The sequence below is a fragment of the Macrobrachium rosenbergii genome, chromosome 41 (genome assembly GCF_040412425.1).
Source record: "Macrobrachium rosenbergii isolate ZJJX-2024 chromosome 41, ASM4041242v1, whole genome shotgun sequence".
Lineage (NCBI taxonomy): Eukaryota > Metazoa > Arthropoda > Malacostraca > Decapoda > Palaemonidae > Macrobrachium > Macrobrachium rosenbergii.
This window is the reverse complement of record NC_089781.1, coordinates 23852881-23870637: the sequence shown is the minus strand read 5'-3', so window position 1 is coordinate 23870637 and position 17757 is coordinate 23852881. Positions and strand designations below refer to the sequence as shown.

The 17757-nt window shown below is 35.8% G+C and overlaps 1 protein-coding gene across 7 annotated transcripts in view; it reads right to left on the bottom strand.

The window, feature by feature from the left end:
- Positions 1-17757, bottom strand: part of LOC136826754 (LIM/homeobox protein Lhx9-like) — a 270551-nt gene that overhangs the window by 96898 nt on the left and 155896 nt on the right. The window lies entirely within an intron of this gene.

The window sequence follows — 17757 nt, the reverse complement described above, 5'->3', positions numbered from 1 at the left end:
TTCTTCTTCTTCTTCTTCTTCTTCTCGTCCTTCTTGGAGATGTTTGATTAGGAAAGATTGTAGATTTTATCTTAAGGAGTCTCCCTCTCCATTTAATTACATATTCAGCAGTAACTTGGAGTTCTCTCTCTCTCTCTCTCTCTCTCTCTCTCTCTCTCTCTCTCTCTCTCTCTCTCTCTCTCTCTCTTCATTATCACTTGAAAAGCCTAATAGAGGAGAAACACACGAGACGAAATTCTTCGTCGGTTTTTTGTCAATATTTCCCATCTACCTTGTAGAGAGAGAGAGAGAGAGAGAGAGAGAGAGAGAGAGAGAGAGAGAGAAGAGAGAGAATCATAAAGAATATAATAAAATGAAAACAAGGCGATAAAGAAGACTGGAAAGGGGTGGTCGAACAAGTTTTTCGAAGAATCTCTTAGATGTTGAGCCGAGATAAGCTGCTTCTATTGAGGGGTGGTGGGAGGTTGTGCGGCGGGGGCGGGGGGAGGAATGGAATGAGGGGGGAGGGAACAAGAAGGGGGTGGATACAGATAACCAGTTTATTGTGATAATTTCGTAGCGAAGGGCAGGTGGCACAGGCGAAAGGACAGATGCCCCCGAATACACGTGCTTTTCGTGAAAGGGGAGAGAGAGAGAGAGAGAGAGAGAGAGAGCTCCAGGTTACTGTTGAATATGTAATTAAATGGAGACTCGTCAAGATAAAATCTAAAATCTTTCCTAATCAAATATATCCACGAAGAAGAAGAAGAAGGAAGAAGAGAGAGAGAGAGAGAGAGAGAGAGAGAGAGAGAGAGAGAGAGAGAGAGAGAGAGAGAGAGAGATGGACGAAGACTTCATTGGGAAGCTCTGACGAAGATGTCCTTCCAAGAGGCGACATCCCTTCCACCAAAGTAATGTTAATTTGTCTGTTCTTTATCGAAAGTCATTCACATACCTACACTCTCTCTCTCTCTCTCTCTCTCTCTCTCTCTCTCTCTCTCTCTCTCTCTCTCTATATATATATATATATATATATATATATATATATATATATATATATATATATATATATATATATATATATATATATATATATATATATATATATATATATATATATATATATATATATATATATATATATATATATATATATATATATATATATATATATTTATATATAATAGCCACTGAGAGCTTTCAGGATAAGCAATTAGTAATTATCTCTCCTAGCATTTAATGTCAGTTACTATGAATAACATTCTTGATTTTTCCCAAGTTGTAAGTTTCGTTCAACAGCCAAATAAACTTCTGTGCGTAGAAGCTGCTTTGCTATGTATAGTTTACATGTGATCATTACTTCATATAATACATTATTAATAACTATAATGTTAATGTGTTAATATACGAAATGATCTTGAACATTCTTTCCCTAAAGGGGGAATCAACAGGTATACCCTTCAGGTGGCTACTGAAAGCTTAAATTTAGCGCAGTAGGCCTACTTTTTTTTTTTATCACTTTCTAGGTTCCATCACGTCATTTGTTCCTTAATAACTCTTTTCCCTTTTGCAAGAATAAAGTCGCTTTGCAACCTGTCTTCTCCACGTTTCCATACGCTTACCCTTTTATCTCTGCATCTCTCTCTCTCTCTTTCTACTCTCCGTTCGCCGAAATGAGATAGAAAGAATGAATTATTCCAGCGACAAGGAGAAGGAATTCGTAGGCGCCCGCGGTGATGCGAAAATTTGTACACACGTAATGTGGTGAACAAACCAAAACAAGCGTTCCAGCCAACCAGGGCGGGGCGAGCTGTCACGTGACCCCGCCTCCTTTCACGTGATTGGCCGATAAGATCGCAGACGTATAGCAGGTTACCCCAAGGAGGTAACCCGCGTCTCCCAGCATTCCCTCCCCAACCCATCTCCGCTCTCACCGCTTCGAAGAAAACTGGACCAGATGGAAATTAGAATACCGAATGGATTTCTTGCAGAATAGATCCCTTTCATTATTTCGAGAATACGTTACAGAAAGTCGGTGTGGATTCGGCAAAAGAAAGGACGCTTAAGAACGTGTATTTTATTCAATCAGCCGGATTGATCGAAAGATTGTGGACCGCGGAAACACACCATTCTTTTAAGCCGTTTTGAACAGCTAATTACCCTAAAGATTTTAAGATTTCTTCCGCCGAATTATCATGAGATTTTTGTTTTTAGTGAAGTGCTTTTGTAGTGGCTGTTGCAGTTGTGTATTTATATGGCGGAAAACATTTGCATAACAGTCAGAAGTTTGTTTTGTAGCGTATCCTCACTTTACGATCATTAATATTAATATTATTATTATGCATTATTAAATTCACCCCCATGAATTCACATAAACTAATATCACACGAAATTTAATACTCATTATACAAACGCGCGTGCACACACACTATATATATATATATATATATATATATATATATATATATATATATATATATATATATATATATATATATATATATATATATAGAATCTACTGGTCACTTTTACCAGACACATATGTAATTCTAATAGCCACAATGCCCTCTTAACTTCTCGAATTCTTCGCGCTTTTTGGATATGCTTGTAACTACAAGGAGGTCACGTTGCCGACCTGGCAACGTGACCTCCTTTGCCGACCTGGCAATACCTGGTAACGCGGGTTCGATTCTCGCGACCGCTATTCACAGGCTCTTCAATTTCTTCCGTCTGAATATTTTCGGCTTCGTATATATATATATATATATATATATATATATATATATATATATATATATATATATTATATATATATATATATATATATATATATATATATATATATATATATGTATATATATATATATATATATATATATATATATATATATATATATATATATATATATGTATATGTATATATATATATATATATATATATATATATATATATATATATATATATATATATATATATATATATATATATATATATATATATATATATGTATTGTGTGTGTACGTGTAAAGCCACAAACCCTTCAAACTTCCCTGTACTTCTTCCATTCCATATATCTTTTTCTCTTCAATAAATAAACTGTCAACAACTTTCATTGTTCCTGAACTCTTCAGACCAGTAAATGCCTTTCGTACGGGAAGAGAACCATTACCTCTACATTGCTATTAATAATAATAATAATAATAATAATAATAATAATAATAATAATAACAATAATAATAATAATAATGTCCTTTATTTCAGCTTGAGTCCATATTCTGGGTATATACAGAAAGTAGAGACAACACAATATACACAATTTAGATACACGAGATAAAAGGATAAAAATATTGAAGAACAAACCCACTCGGATGAATGCAAAGCCTTCTTCGAATTTCCATGGCGGTTGTCACTTTAGGAATACGTATATTCCTATGCATTAGGGGTAAGAATAAGTAGTTGCCTTAGGAATAAGTATATTCTTATGCATTCGGGACAAGAATAACTACTTGCCTTAGGAGTTACTTATACATTAGGGATACGAATAAGTAATTACCTTAGGAATAAGTATATTCATATGAATCAGGAATAAGAATAAGTAGTTGCCTTAAGAATAAGTATATTGTTATACATTAGGGATAAGAATAAGTGGTTGCCTTAGGAATAAGTATATACTTGTGCATTAGGGATAAAAATAAGTAGTTGCCTTAGGAATAAATATATTCTTATACATTAGGGATAAGAATAAGTAGTTGGGAATAAGTATGTACTTATACATTAGGGATAAGAATAAGTTGTTGACTTAGAAATAAGTATATTCTTATACATTAGGGATAAGAATAAGTAGTTGCCTCAGGAATAAGTATATACTTGTACATTAGGGATAAGAATAAGTAGTTGCCTTAGGAATAAGTATATTCTTATGCATTAGGGGTAAGAATAAGTAGTTGCCTTAGGAATAAGTATATACTTATACGTTAGGGATAAGAATAAGTAGTTGCCTTAGGAATAAGTATATTGGAAAAAATAAAGGAATAATTAAATACACGAATTTCTCAGCACACAAACAAACAAACCCAGGTGAATAAGTACCCTTCTTTGATGTTATAATAAAGAAGTAAATAAAAACAAACAAGTCCTGGTGAATCCACATCCTCTGTCGAGGTATTAATAGGAAAAATTAATAATAAAAAAAAAATATAAAAAGATGAATATACAAAATAAAATCAATCGACTCCCAAGTAATTCCTAGTCATTCATCCCAAAAAGTAGCACCTGCGTCGGGAAGAAGCAGCCGACGAGAGAGCCGCCGGCTCTCGTTAAAAGCAGCGGCTTTTCCTGCTCCTGCTGGTGCTAGTGCTGCTGCTGCTGCTGCTGCTGCTGCTACCCATCGCTGCTGCCGCCGCAGGCAGCCAGCAGCCGGCTGCCGGCTGCCAACGCGATGGCGAAGTTAGTCATCGCTGACAGGAGTTAAGTGATGAAGGCTCCTGACGGCTACGAGGTGGCATTTGATAAGCCCTGGTCTGTGTCACACATTTATCGCTTCCATCTGCGGTCGTCCTCCCCCCCCCCTCCTCCCCTCCGCCTCACTCTTCCACCTCCCCCTAACCTCCTACAGTAGGTCCAGCTACCCTTTCCAGAGGGAGGAGGAGACCCCCTCTCCGCCTCCTAAACTCCTTCCATTAGAAGGCACCTCTTCCAGTGGACATCCTTGAGGATCGGCTACCTTTTCCAGGAGGAGGAGGGGGAGGGGAGGGGGATGAAGAGGAGGGTGTTGAGGAGGGGAGTGGGATGAAGAGGAGGGGTTGAGGAGGGGGCGGATGAAGAGGAGGGGGTTGAGGAAGGGAGGGGGATGAAGAGGAGGATTTGAGGAGGGGGGGGGATGAAGAGGAGGAGGAGGGGAGGGGGATGAAGAGGAGGATGGTGGGGAGGGGAGGGGGATGAAGAGGATGGGGTTGAGGAGGGGGAGGGGTATGAAGAGGAGGGGATGAAGAGGATGGGGTTGAGGAGGGGAGAGGGATGAAGAGGAGGGGGATGAAGAGGAGGAGGAGGAGGAGGAGGTGGAGGAGAGAGGGAGAGGATGGATGGATGGATGAAAAGAGACGAAAACATGGGTAAGGGGGTGATGATATGGATAAAGAAAGGAGCGATTGAAGATTCTTGTCTCTTATATTTCTTCCCTTTTTCATTTGAGTATTCCGGTCAGTGATATGGCGGGCCTTTAGTCTTGTTTCATATGAATGTTGGTCATTACTGAATAGTAATAATAATAATAATAATAATAATAATAATAATAATAATAATAATAATAATAATAATAATAATAATAATAATAATAATAATAATAATAAAGTAACAAGCCACAGTTATTTGTATGAGCAAGAAAATATTTTATCGAAATTCAAAAATGGTGTTTTGTATTTTAATAAAATACAGTCTTGCTCATGTACATGACTGCGGCTTTTTACTTATTATTCCCGGCCACAGAGAGTGATGCACCATATAATAATAATAATAATAATAATAATAATAATAATAATAATAATAATAATAATAATAATAATAATAATAATAATAATAATAATAATAATAATAATAATAATAATAATAATAATAATAATAATAACCGTTCATATTCTCTTTCTTCCATCTTACTTACCAACCTCTCCTAACAATTGATTCATAGTGCAACTGCTTTGAGATTTTCCTCCAGTTACACCTTTCAAACCTTTTACTGTCAATTTCCGTTTCAGCGCTGAATGACTTCATAGGTCCCAGCGCTTGGCCTTTGGCCTAAATCCTATATTCTATTCTCTTCTATCTCCAATTTGCAAAAAAGAACGAATTTACAAAGCTGGATTAAACTTGACTCCGGACTCGCCTGTTTATGAACAGATTCATTGATTACTGATTTGTAGTTTTATAATATCGACGGTCAAGGAATCCTGAAATATATTTTTATTCTTGCCAATAGTTTCAAATAAAAATTAACGTTTTTTTTTTGCGAAACATTCATTTAATGCATACTTACTTCATAAATATTTTCATGCTAATAATCAATAAATATTTCCATGTTATTAATCAACAAATATTTCGTAAATATCCCCGTGTAATAATCAACTAGTATTTCATTAAATGTTTCCATGTTGATAATCAACAAATATTTCATTAAATGTTTCCATTGTTAATAATCAACAAAGATTTCGTAAATATTTCCATGTTAATAATCAATAAATATTTCAGTAAATATTTCCATGTTAATAGTCTACAAATATTTCATAAATATTTCCAAGTTAATAATCAACAATTATTTTATAAATATTTCCATGTAATAATCAACAAATATTTCGTAAATATTTCCATGTTAATAGTCTACAAATATTTTATAAATATTTCCATGTTAATAATAAAAAAATACATCCATGTTAATAGCCTACAAATATTTCGTAAGTACTTCCATATTAATATATTTGTTGATTATTAACATGGAAATATTTAATGAAATATTTGTTGATTATTAACATGGAAATATTTAATGAAACATTTGTTGATTATTACATGGAAATCTTACATGAAGTATTTGTTGATTATTAACATGGTAATATTTATGAAATATTTGTTGATTATTAACATGGAAATATTTAATGAAATATTTGTTGATTATTAACATGGAAATATTAAAATGTTTGCTGATTATTAACATGGAAATATTCAGTGAAATATGTGTTGATAATTAACATGGAAATATTTAATGGAATATTTGTTGATTATTAACATGGAAATATTTAATGAAATATGTGTTGATTATTAACATGGAAATATTTAATGAAATATTTGTTGATTATTAACATGGAAATATTTATGAAATATTTGTTGATCAGCTTTGGATAAGTTAAGTTAATCTTGATGAATTGCTTTACTTTTCAATCAGTTGAATTTCCGATTATATTCATGTCGTGAAAATCATAATTGTTATGATAACGTGAGAATTCAAGTCAAGTTTTACCTTAAGATGTTTACCGGTAAGATCGCCTTTGGGGGATTAGGGCCCGTCCCCCCATCCCTTCCTTATCCCCACGAACCCAACACCCACCCCACCCCAGTCGAAATCAGCTGTAACATAAGGTCGAAACTCCTTCTTAGCGTTACAGGAGTTTCGTCCTTATAGCTGACACCATCCGATGGGTTTATAAGAGAGGTAGGTGGTTCATCCTCTTCCTCGAGATGCAAAGATAACAGAATCAGAGAGAGAGAGAGAGAGAGAGAGAGAGAGAGAGAGAGAGAGAGAGAGAGAGAGAGGAAGCAGGGTTTAATTGTCACTTACGTTTTGCCACTTTTAAGTTGCACAGGTGGGTCTGTCCTTCACAGAGAGAGAGAGAGAGAGAGAGAGAGAGAGAGAGAGAGAGAGGAAGCAGAATTTAATTGTCACATACGTTTTAAGTTTTGCAGGTGGGTCTCTCCTTCAGAGAGAGAGAGAGAGAGAGAGAGAGAGAGAGAGAGAGAGAGAGAGAGAGAGAGAGAGAGAGAGGAAGCAGGGTTTAATTGTCATTTAAGTTTTGCCACTTTTAAGTTTTACAGGTGGGTCTGTCCTTCAGAGAGAGAGAGAGAGAAAGAGAGAGGGAGGGGAAGTAGGATTTAATTGTCACTTACGTCTTGTCACTTTTAAGTTTAACAGGTGGGTCTGTCCCGCGTCCACCTGTCTTCCTTTTCCACCTTGCTTTCATAATATCAGACATCTCTCTTTTTTTTTTATCTCCTTCCTCTCAGTGATGTGTAAAATAAGGCTAATGACTGACTGATTGATTGCATCTCCTCTGGCGTTACCAGACTGCTATTAAAAGTCGAGCGAATGTTAAAAACTTTTAACGGAAACTCAATAAAAACTGTTTTGCATTTGCGTAATTTCCTGCTTCCATTGTTAAACTTATTATTATTATTATTATTATTATTATTATTATTATTATTATTATTATTATTATTATTATTTATCCTAAGTTAGTGAGGGAACACGTGAAAGGGACCAGAAGTCTGATGTGGACCTCTGGGCCATTCCAAACCAACAAAGACCGAGCTAATGACAAACAGTTGCCGACAAATGTAGCCAAAATCATTTCAAAATTTTAAAATATGGAAATTGGATCATTAAAATATATATATATATATATATATATATATATATATATATATATATATATATATATATATATATATATATATTTATATAAAAATAGTATTGATGGCAAATACATTTATCTCAAAACTAAAATAAAAAACGAAACACAGAAAATACATAACCACAAAAGAGAGAGAGAGAGAGAGAGAGAGAGAGAGAGAGAGAGAGAGAGAGAGAGAGAGAGAGAGTGATAAAAACAAAAGTGATATCACCACTCTCTAATTCCTCCTAATGACATTATCTTACACGCAGACACCCTAAAAAAAAAAAGCTTTAAAAATAAAAAAAATTGTGTAAATATTATTTAAAACATCCGTCGAAGGGACGATCCTGTGGACGAACGATCCAGGACGATCCGGGGGGACGAGCGATCCAGGACGATCCATTAATCATGATTTAAGTGGAAACCGTTGCTCGCCCGATAGTGTCGCTTAAGTGAGAGGTGTTGAAAGACTAAGAATGAGATGCGGAGATAACAGAGGGAGGGGGGTGGTGGGAGGGGGTGAGGGGGAAAGCAGAAGGGGAGGGGTGGATAAGGACCGATAAAGTTGGGGAGGGGGAGGGTAGAAACGGATCGTTTATCCGATTCCAGTTTTCGAATCGGAAATTGTAGGTAGATGCGCGGAGGAAGCGTTGTTTTGTTTATACCGCACATGTACATGTATATACATACAAATGCATACATCACACATACACACACACACACACACATATATTTATATATATATATATAATCACCCAAAATACTTGATGGACACGTATTAAAACAAGGAAGCATTTTGGAATAATTCTATTTCTTTTACTGGATTTACACACATTCACACATACACAATATGATGCTACACATACATACATACATACATACATACATACATACATACATACATACATCCACACTTCACAGAACACATTTTGTCCATTCATCCCGGTATCTAGATCACCGCGTCCCAAAGGCAGCACTTTATTCATCTTAAAAGTCAGAAATCTTCCTGTAAACACATATAATCGACAACTGCAGGAACATACTTATTACGCTCGCATTTCCCTGCAGTGATCTAAATTCTACCTCGTTTAAAACGAGCGATCTGGATTGCGACGTTAACTATAAGGTAGAAATTATAATATGTAGATTCTATTATCAGATTCTATTATCTATCACTTTATGACAGGACAGACGTTTCTCTGTAATTATAGGGAGTTGGGGAACAATACTGATTCGTGGTAATTATAAGTTTTTTTTCAAAATGGAATAAAAAAAAAAGGTCGATGTTTAAAAACTATGAATAAGACGTACGCACAGACGTATGGCGTCACAAGGTCAGAGTCTTGGGACTTTTCAGCAAGAGAAACCCGTCAGAGCCTTGAATTATTTTTGCTGGGGAAATCACAAGAGCCTCATGATTATTCGACAGGAGAAACCACCTGAGCCCAATAATTACTTGGTAGAAACAACCAGAGCCTAATAATTATTTGATATGAGATACCACCAGAGCCTAATAATTATTTTATAGGAGAAAAAAGCAGAGCCTAATAATTATTTGATAGGAGAAACCACCTAAGCCCAATAACTATTTGATAGAAACAACCTGAGCGTAATAATTATTTGGTAGAAACAACCTGAGCCTAATAATTATCTGATAGGAGAAACAACATGAGCCTAATAATTATTTGATTTGAGATACCACCAGAGCCCAATAATTATTTGATAGAAACAACCTGAGCCTAATAATTATTTGGTAGGAGAAACAACCAGAGCCCAATAATTATTTGATAGGAGAAACAATCTGAACCTAAAAATTATCTGATATGAGAAACAACCAGAGCCTAATAATTATTTGATAGGAGAAACAACCGGAGCCTAATAATTATTTGATTTGAGATACCACCAGAGCCCAATAATTGTTTGATAGGAGAAACAGCCAGAGCCCAATAATTATTTGATAAGAGAAACAACCGGAGCCTAATAATTATGTGATAGGAGAAACCACCTGAACCTAGTAATTATCTGATACGAGATTCCACAAGAACCCAGTAATTATTCGACGGGAGAAACCACCAGGACCTAACAATTATTCGCAGGTAGAGCCATCTGAATCTTAAGAATTATTCGACAGGAGGAACGACCAGAGCCTACTAATTATTTTCCTGGAAAAGCTTTCAGAGTCTTTATTAGATATCTTGCCGGAGAGACCACCAGGGCCTCAGAATTATATTGCCGGATTAATTATCAGAATCAGAATGATTCTGCCGAAGAAACCCGCACCTAGAACACATGTGAACGCGCAGTACCGTTAATCAGCTGGGTGCAAAATATTATCTTGGCTCTTATCGGAAAACAGAAATTGTATCAGGTGTGGAAACACTCGATTTCAACTGTTAGTGTTTTGTTGGTGTCATCGTTGGTGGTGGTGTTTGTTTGTAGGTATTATATATTATTATTATTATTATTATTATTATTTATTATTATTATTATTATTATTATTATTATTTTTGAAGCAGGTCTATTTTTCTAGTGTTTGTTTGTAGGTATTATTATTATTATTATTATTATTATTATTATTATTGTTGTTGTTGTTGTTGTTGTTGTTGTTGTTCTTGTTCTTGTTCTTGTTCTTATTATTATTATTATTATTATATTATCATTATTCATTAGATGAAACCTATAAATGGAACATCTACTGAATTACTTCCCTGATTTCGTACGCATGTAAAGTGTCAGTATTAAAATAAGAATGTGATTATCCAACGGAGTGTAAAACATTACTTACATAATATCCATTGCGCAGTTCAAGAGCACTTTAAGTGTCAAATAAAACAAGTAACAAATGCGTCGAATTTTCTTCTGCGCAATCCAGTTTTCTGTGCAGCCGCTTCAGCGTATAATCAAGGCCACCGAAAATTTATCTATCTTTCGGTGGTCTCGGTATAATGCTGCATGAGCAGCGGCCCGTGAAACTTTAACTACGGCCCGGTGGTGGTCTATCCTATATGATACCAGAAGCACGATTATGGTTAAATTTAACCTTAAATAAAATAAAAACTACTAATGGTAGATGGCTGCAATTTGGTATGCTTAATGATTAGAGGGTGGATGATCAACATACCAATTTGCAGCCCTCTAGGTTCAGTAGTTTTTAAGATCTGGGGGCGGAAAGAAAAAGTGCGGACAGAATAAAGTGCAGACGGACAGACAAAGTCGGCACAATAGTTTTCTTTTACAGAAAACTAAAAAACTGATAAATACGAACGCTTGTAACTTAAGAAGCACAAATATCTGTTTGTCCATACACACACAAAAATACAAAGGAAGGTTGATTGATTTCATTCCTGAAACTGGCGTCGGAAATGAATAGGCCACTTATACTCTTGGAGACTTTGAAGCACTGTCAAGAAACTGTTGCGCTAAGCTAGGAAAGGTAATGGAACAGTGATGAAATTGAATGAAACACTTCAAGCAATGTACGTTGAATTAAACACTTCAAGCAATGTACGTAGCCTTATCAATCGCCTTTTGTTTTATAGTGTTATTATTATTATTATTATTATTATTATTATTATTATTATTATTATTATTGGAGAAAACAAATCCAGTTATGCATATGTACATATATTTAAAGATTAAAGTGTACAGATTCCAGAAAGCTATCTGTACAGTTTTATCTTTAAATATATACACATATATATACATAACTGTGGATTTGTTTCTCCATTTTAAGATCCATTCTGCTATGAGTTTTTTTAATTATTATTATTATTATTATTATTATTATTATTATTATTATTATTATTATTATTATTATTATTATTATTCGGGTGGTGAGCCTTATTCACATGGAACAAGACCACAGGGGAATCACTGACTTGAAATTCAAGCTTCCAAAGAATATTATGGTGTTCATTTGAAAGAAGTAACAGAAGGTAATGGGAAATACAGAAAGAAGAGATCATTTATAATGAAAGAAAAATAAATGAACAAATAAATAAATAAATAAAAATGTATGTTAATTATTTGATAGGAGAAACCACCTAAGCCCAATAACTATTTGATAGAAACAACCTGAGCCTAATAATTATTTGGTAGAAACAACCTGAGCCTAATAATTATCTGATAGGAGAAACAACATGAGCCTAATAATTATCTGATAGGAGAAACAACATGAGCCTAATAATGCAAGAAGAATTGTTTAAGGGCAGTAACAAGTTGCATTTTCGCTTGTATTGATAATGTAGAATAAGAGTTTTTTATATATACATTTTTTTATTTTGTAGTTGCTTTATTGTGACAAAGTCGTAGTATTAACAATATTAAAAGGTACGATTCCACGGCCAGTATAGCTTCTGGTATTATAAACAAGGACGGCCATTAAGCAAAAAGCAGAGGAAAATCGGTTTAAAATCGTTATCAGTTTAGTGCTGTCTCTCAATTGCGCTTCCATCTGTGCTCTGACAAACTTGCATTTCCATTATAAAAAAAAAAAGAAAAACAGGTGTTACGTAACTATGCAGATAAGAGACGAATTTCAGTCAAGCGTGGATGAATACCACTAGTAAAAAATGCGCCGAAGTTTCTTCGGCGCAGTCGAGTTTTCTGTACGACGTATAATCAAGGCCACTGAAAATAGATCTATATTTCGGTGGTCTCTATATAATACTGTACGAGCCGCGGCCCATGAAACCTTAACCATGGGCCGGTGGTGGCTGGCCTTACATCGTTGCCACAAGCACGATTATGGCTCACTTTAACATTAAATAAAATAAAAACTACTGAGGCTAAAGGGCTGCAATTTGGTATGCTTGATGATTTGAGGGTGAATGATCAACATACCAATTTGCAGCCCTCTAGCCTCAGTAGTTTTTAAGATCTGAGATCAGTGCGGACAGAAAAAGTGCGGACGGACAGACAAAGCCGGCACAATAGTTTTGTTTTCAGAAAACTGAAAATGGAGGGAGCATGAAATCTTCGATAAATAAAGAATAAGAAAAAAAACAGTGGAGGTAAAACTATAAATAAACACAGCAAAGACAATTCTGTGACACCACAGACTTGTCAGTAAGTAAACACGAAAACAAAGACAAACAAAGACACGTCCTCCCTTGACCAGAGTCAACTTGTACCTAAACCACCTTTTCTCTGATACCCCCTCCCTCCCTCCCTCCCCCCTATATCTACACAGGGAAGGGGGATCCCTCCCCCTACCCTGATAACCCGGTGGGAGTTGTAAAGTGATCCAGTTTGCAAATCTTCCTCCTTCCATTATTCTTCTTCTTACTATTCTGATTTGGTCTTCTCTCTACGCCCGCTTCCCTTTCGTTTCTCTTGTCCTCTGCTGTTTCGTGCTTATTCTTTCATTACTCTTTCCTGAGAAACCTTTTTCCATTCATTCTTCTTCACGTTTAGTCTCCTATTTCATTTTTCATTCATTTTTTTTACAGTTCGTTTCTGTAGTTTTCTCATTTCTATTCCTCTCTTCTTCAGTGTGATGATTCTTCATATTCTCTCATTTTACTTCTTTAAATTCTTTTTATGCTTTTTTTTATCTCTCGTTTTATTCTACCTTCTCCATTTCCTCTACTTTTTTTTCCTCATTTCATCGCTCCTTTATTTTTTTTTATATATCTCATAGTCTTCTTGCCTGTTTTCCCCTCCAATTCTTTTCAATTTTCACCATTTATCTCCTATTCCTTCCTTTCCAGTTCTTTTCGTTTTTCGCATTTTTCCTCTTCTTTTCATCTAGTTCTGTTCTTTTTCGTCTTTCTCCTCTTCTCTTCAACTAATTCTTTTCGGTTTTTGTCCATCTCTTCTTTCCCTCCAATTCTATTTCTTTTTAGTCTTTCTCCTCTTCTTTTTTTATCCAATTCTTTCCATTTTCCGTCTTCCTCCTGTTCTTGCCCTCCAGTTCTTTCCATTTTTCGTCTTTCTTCTCTTATTCCCGTCCAGTTCTTTTCATTGTTCGTCTCTCCACTTCTTTCCATCCAATTCTTCTCATTTTTCATCTTCTTTTCCCCATACCTCTTTCGCTTCCTCTCTTGACTTCTTCTTCTTCTTCTTCTTCTTCTTCTTCTTCTTCTTCTTCTTCTTCTTCTTCTTCTTCTTCTTCTTCTTCTCCTCCTCCTCCTCCTTCTTCTTCTTCTTCTTCTTCGCTTGCAATGTCCGGCAGAGTTTATGAAGGGATTGAAGATTCAGGAGCCAACATCATCCCATGAAACCGAGACAGAGAGAAAATGCAACATTCGTTAGTGGTATACATAACTCTCCAAAACAAAGATCACATTCGTTAACTCCGATGAAGAGGAGAAGAAAAAACTTGGGTAGCCCCCCCACCACCACTCTCTCTCTCTCTCTCTCTCTCTCTCTCTCTCTCTCTCTAGATATTTACTCTCTCTAGATATTTACACAAAAATGTTTATGAGCAAAAGGCTGCTGATTTTTAGGCCAATGTTGCTAAATCAATCTCTCTCTCTCTCTCTCTCTCTCTCTCTCTCTCTCTCTCTCTCTCTCTCTCTCTCTCTCTCTCTATATTTACTCAGTACACAAAATGTTTATGAGCAAAAGGCAGCTGATTTTTAGGCCAATATTGCTAAATTCTCTCTCTCTCTCTCTCTCTCTCTCTCTCTCTCTCTCTCTCTCTCTCTCTCTCTCTAGACATTTACTCAATACACAAAAATGTTTATGAGCAAAAGGCAACTGATTTTTGAGGCCAATATTGATAAACCTCTCTCTCTCTCTCTCTCTCTCTCTCTCTCTCTCTCTCTCTCTCTCTCTCTCTAGATATTTACTCAATACACAAAAATGTTTATGAGCAAAAGGCAACTGATTTTTGAGGCCAATATTGATAAACCCTTCCTCTCTCTCTCTCTCTCTCTCTCTCTCTCTCTCTCTCTCTCTCTCTCTCTCTCTCTAGATATTTACTCAATACACAAAAATGTTTATGAGCAAAAGGCAACTGATTTTTGAGGCCAATATTGATAAACCCTTCTCTCTCTCTCTCTCTCTCTCTCTCTCTCTCTTCTCTCTCTCTCTCTCTCAGATATTTACTCAATACACAAAAATGTTTATGAGCAAAAGGCAACTGATTTTTGAGGCCAATATTGATAAACCCTTCTCTCTCTCTCTCTCTCTCTCTCTCTCTCTCTCTCTCTCTCTAGATATTTACTCAATACACAAAAATGTTTATGAGCAAAAGGCAACTGATTTTTGAGGCCAATATTGATAAACCCTTCTCTCTCTCTCTCTCTCTCTCTCTCTCTCTCTCTCTCTCTCTCTCTCTCTCTCTCTCTCTCGATATTTACTCAATACACAAAAATGTTTATGAGCAAAAGGCAACTGATTTTTGAGGCCAATATTGATTTACTCTCTCTCTCTCTCTCTCTCTCTCTCTCTCTCTCTCTCTCTCTCTCTCTCTCTCTCTCTCTGGACGTTTACTCAATACACAAAAATGTTTATGAGCAAAAGGCAACTGATTTTTGAGGCCAATATTGCTAACCCCCTCTCTCTCTCTCTCTCTCTCTCTCTCTCTCTAGACGTTTACTCAATACACAAAATTGTTTATGAGCAAAGGGCAACTGATATTTTTAGGCCAATATTGCTAAATCTCTCTCTCTCTCTCTCTCTCTCTCTCTCTCTCTCTCTCTCTCTCTCTCTCTCTCTCTCTCTCTCTCTCTCTCTCTCGATTAAATTTTCAAAAGATAACGAAGATCGGGAAATAACAGGATAGGAAATTGTATTAGGACGTTGTCAATAAGTACAGATAAAACTCAAACACTTGTGCCATTGAAAATAATGGAAGCAACGGTGACGCATGATAATAAAGATAACAATAATAATAACACTGTCATTTGTAAAATGATAGTGAAGCACAGAGAACATCCACACTGTCGTTTGTATTACGTTGCTAATTTTGTTGATTATTTATTAAAAAAAATTACGATGTTTAACACCTTTTCAATTCCATCATCATCATCCTTTAATTATTATTATTATTATTATTATTATTATTATTATTATTATTATTATTATTATTATTATTATTATTATTATTATTATTATTATTATTATTATTATCCTAGAGGTCCCCCCAAAAATGGTCATATTTGTAAAAAGGAGCATAAATTTGACGGAAGGGACAACTAGCCTTAATAACACATAACGCCAATTAACCTTATTTTAAATTACTGTAATTGTTCGCGACTGACCTGGGTTCTGCTTCCCTGTGAACTTGTTTCAGTTAACAATAGACTTCCCAGGCACATCAAACCGAGTCAAACACTTGTATTTCAACCCTTGTTGACATAAATAACTTCATAACTTCATTCTCATTACTTGGTTTTTTTCCCCCAAATCGAACCTTTCCCAAGCGTTGCCTGATTATCAGGTCGCCCCTGTTACTTCGGGGGGAGACATTTTTTTACTAAGAATGTTCTTTGTTTCGTCCCATATCGCTAATCTAGATTCCTTGCATATATAAGTGAGAGGGGGGAGGTGGGTTAGGGGGCGTCCACTCCCCAACCCCACCTCATTTTTACTTTTTTCAACCACCAGGAGACTTAACGGTTTGGTATACAAGGTGGCCCCGTCTCTCTCTCTCTCTCTCTCTCTCTCTCTCTCTCTCTCTCTCTCTCTCTCTCTCTCTCTCTCTCTTTCTTATATCTTGATCTTAACCAGTTTTTGTGTGATCCCACCCACCCCCACCCCTTCCTACTTTTTTTTTATTTGTAATTTCCTACACACACACACATCGTGGGAAATCTCCCATGCTGGATCACTTCAGAGCTGTTATCTGTCTCAAGTATTCGTCGTGGATTTTTCAAGATCTTTTCAGAGCTTCTGACAGTCGCAACTGAGAGAGAGAGAGAGAGAGAGAGAGAGAGAGAGAGAGAGAGAGAGAGAGAGAGAGAGAGAGAGAGAGAGAGAGAGACGATGCGTATCCTGTACAATGAATTCTGTATTACAGTCCTCGACAATATCCCTTTTCCTTTAAAGTATTCTGAGAGAGAGAGAGAGAGAGAGAGAGAGAGAGAGAGAGAGAGAGAGAGAGAGAGAGAGAGAGAGCGCCTTCTTGGCCCACTCTTACACTTATTCCAAACAAGACCCAATTCCAGAATAGGGAAGGGAGAGAGAGAGAGAGATTTTCTGAAGAGCGCGCGTCCTTTCTTGGAATTGACAGACAGACATAAATGTGACTTAAATGCATAAATAAAGTAAACATGATTGACATTAGCAGTGGAAAATGAGTGAATAAAAAAATGAGTTATTAACTTTATAAATTAAAAAAACAAATTATTATTCACGACTGTTTTCGCATAATAAGAGTACATAGATGCTGGCTCTTCAACCTAGCATGGATGCCAGCGCTTCGGCTTGAATGGATGTTGGCTTTTCAACCTAATTGTATCGTCTGGAAACTGTGTATTATTTTAATTTCTAACCCAAAAATCGTGTCATTAATATAGACTAAAAACAATAAATATCCTACAACGCTACTGTCGGTTTCCAGTTAGCTTACAAGAGAGAAATGGTGGATGGATGATAGATGAACTGATTATAAAATGATGGAGATTTAATCTTGGACAACCAGGTGATGCTACATTGTATGCTATAGTTTGGTTT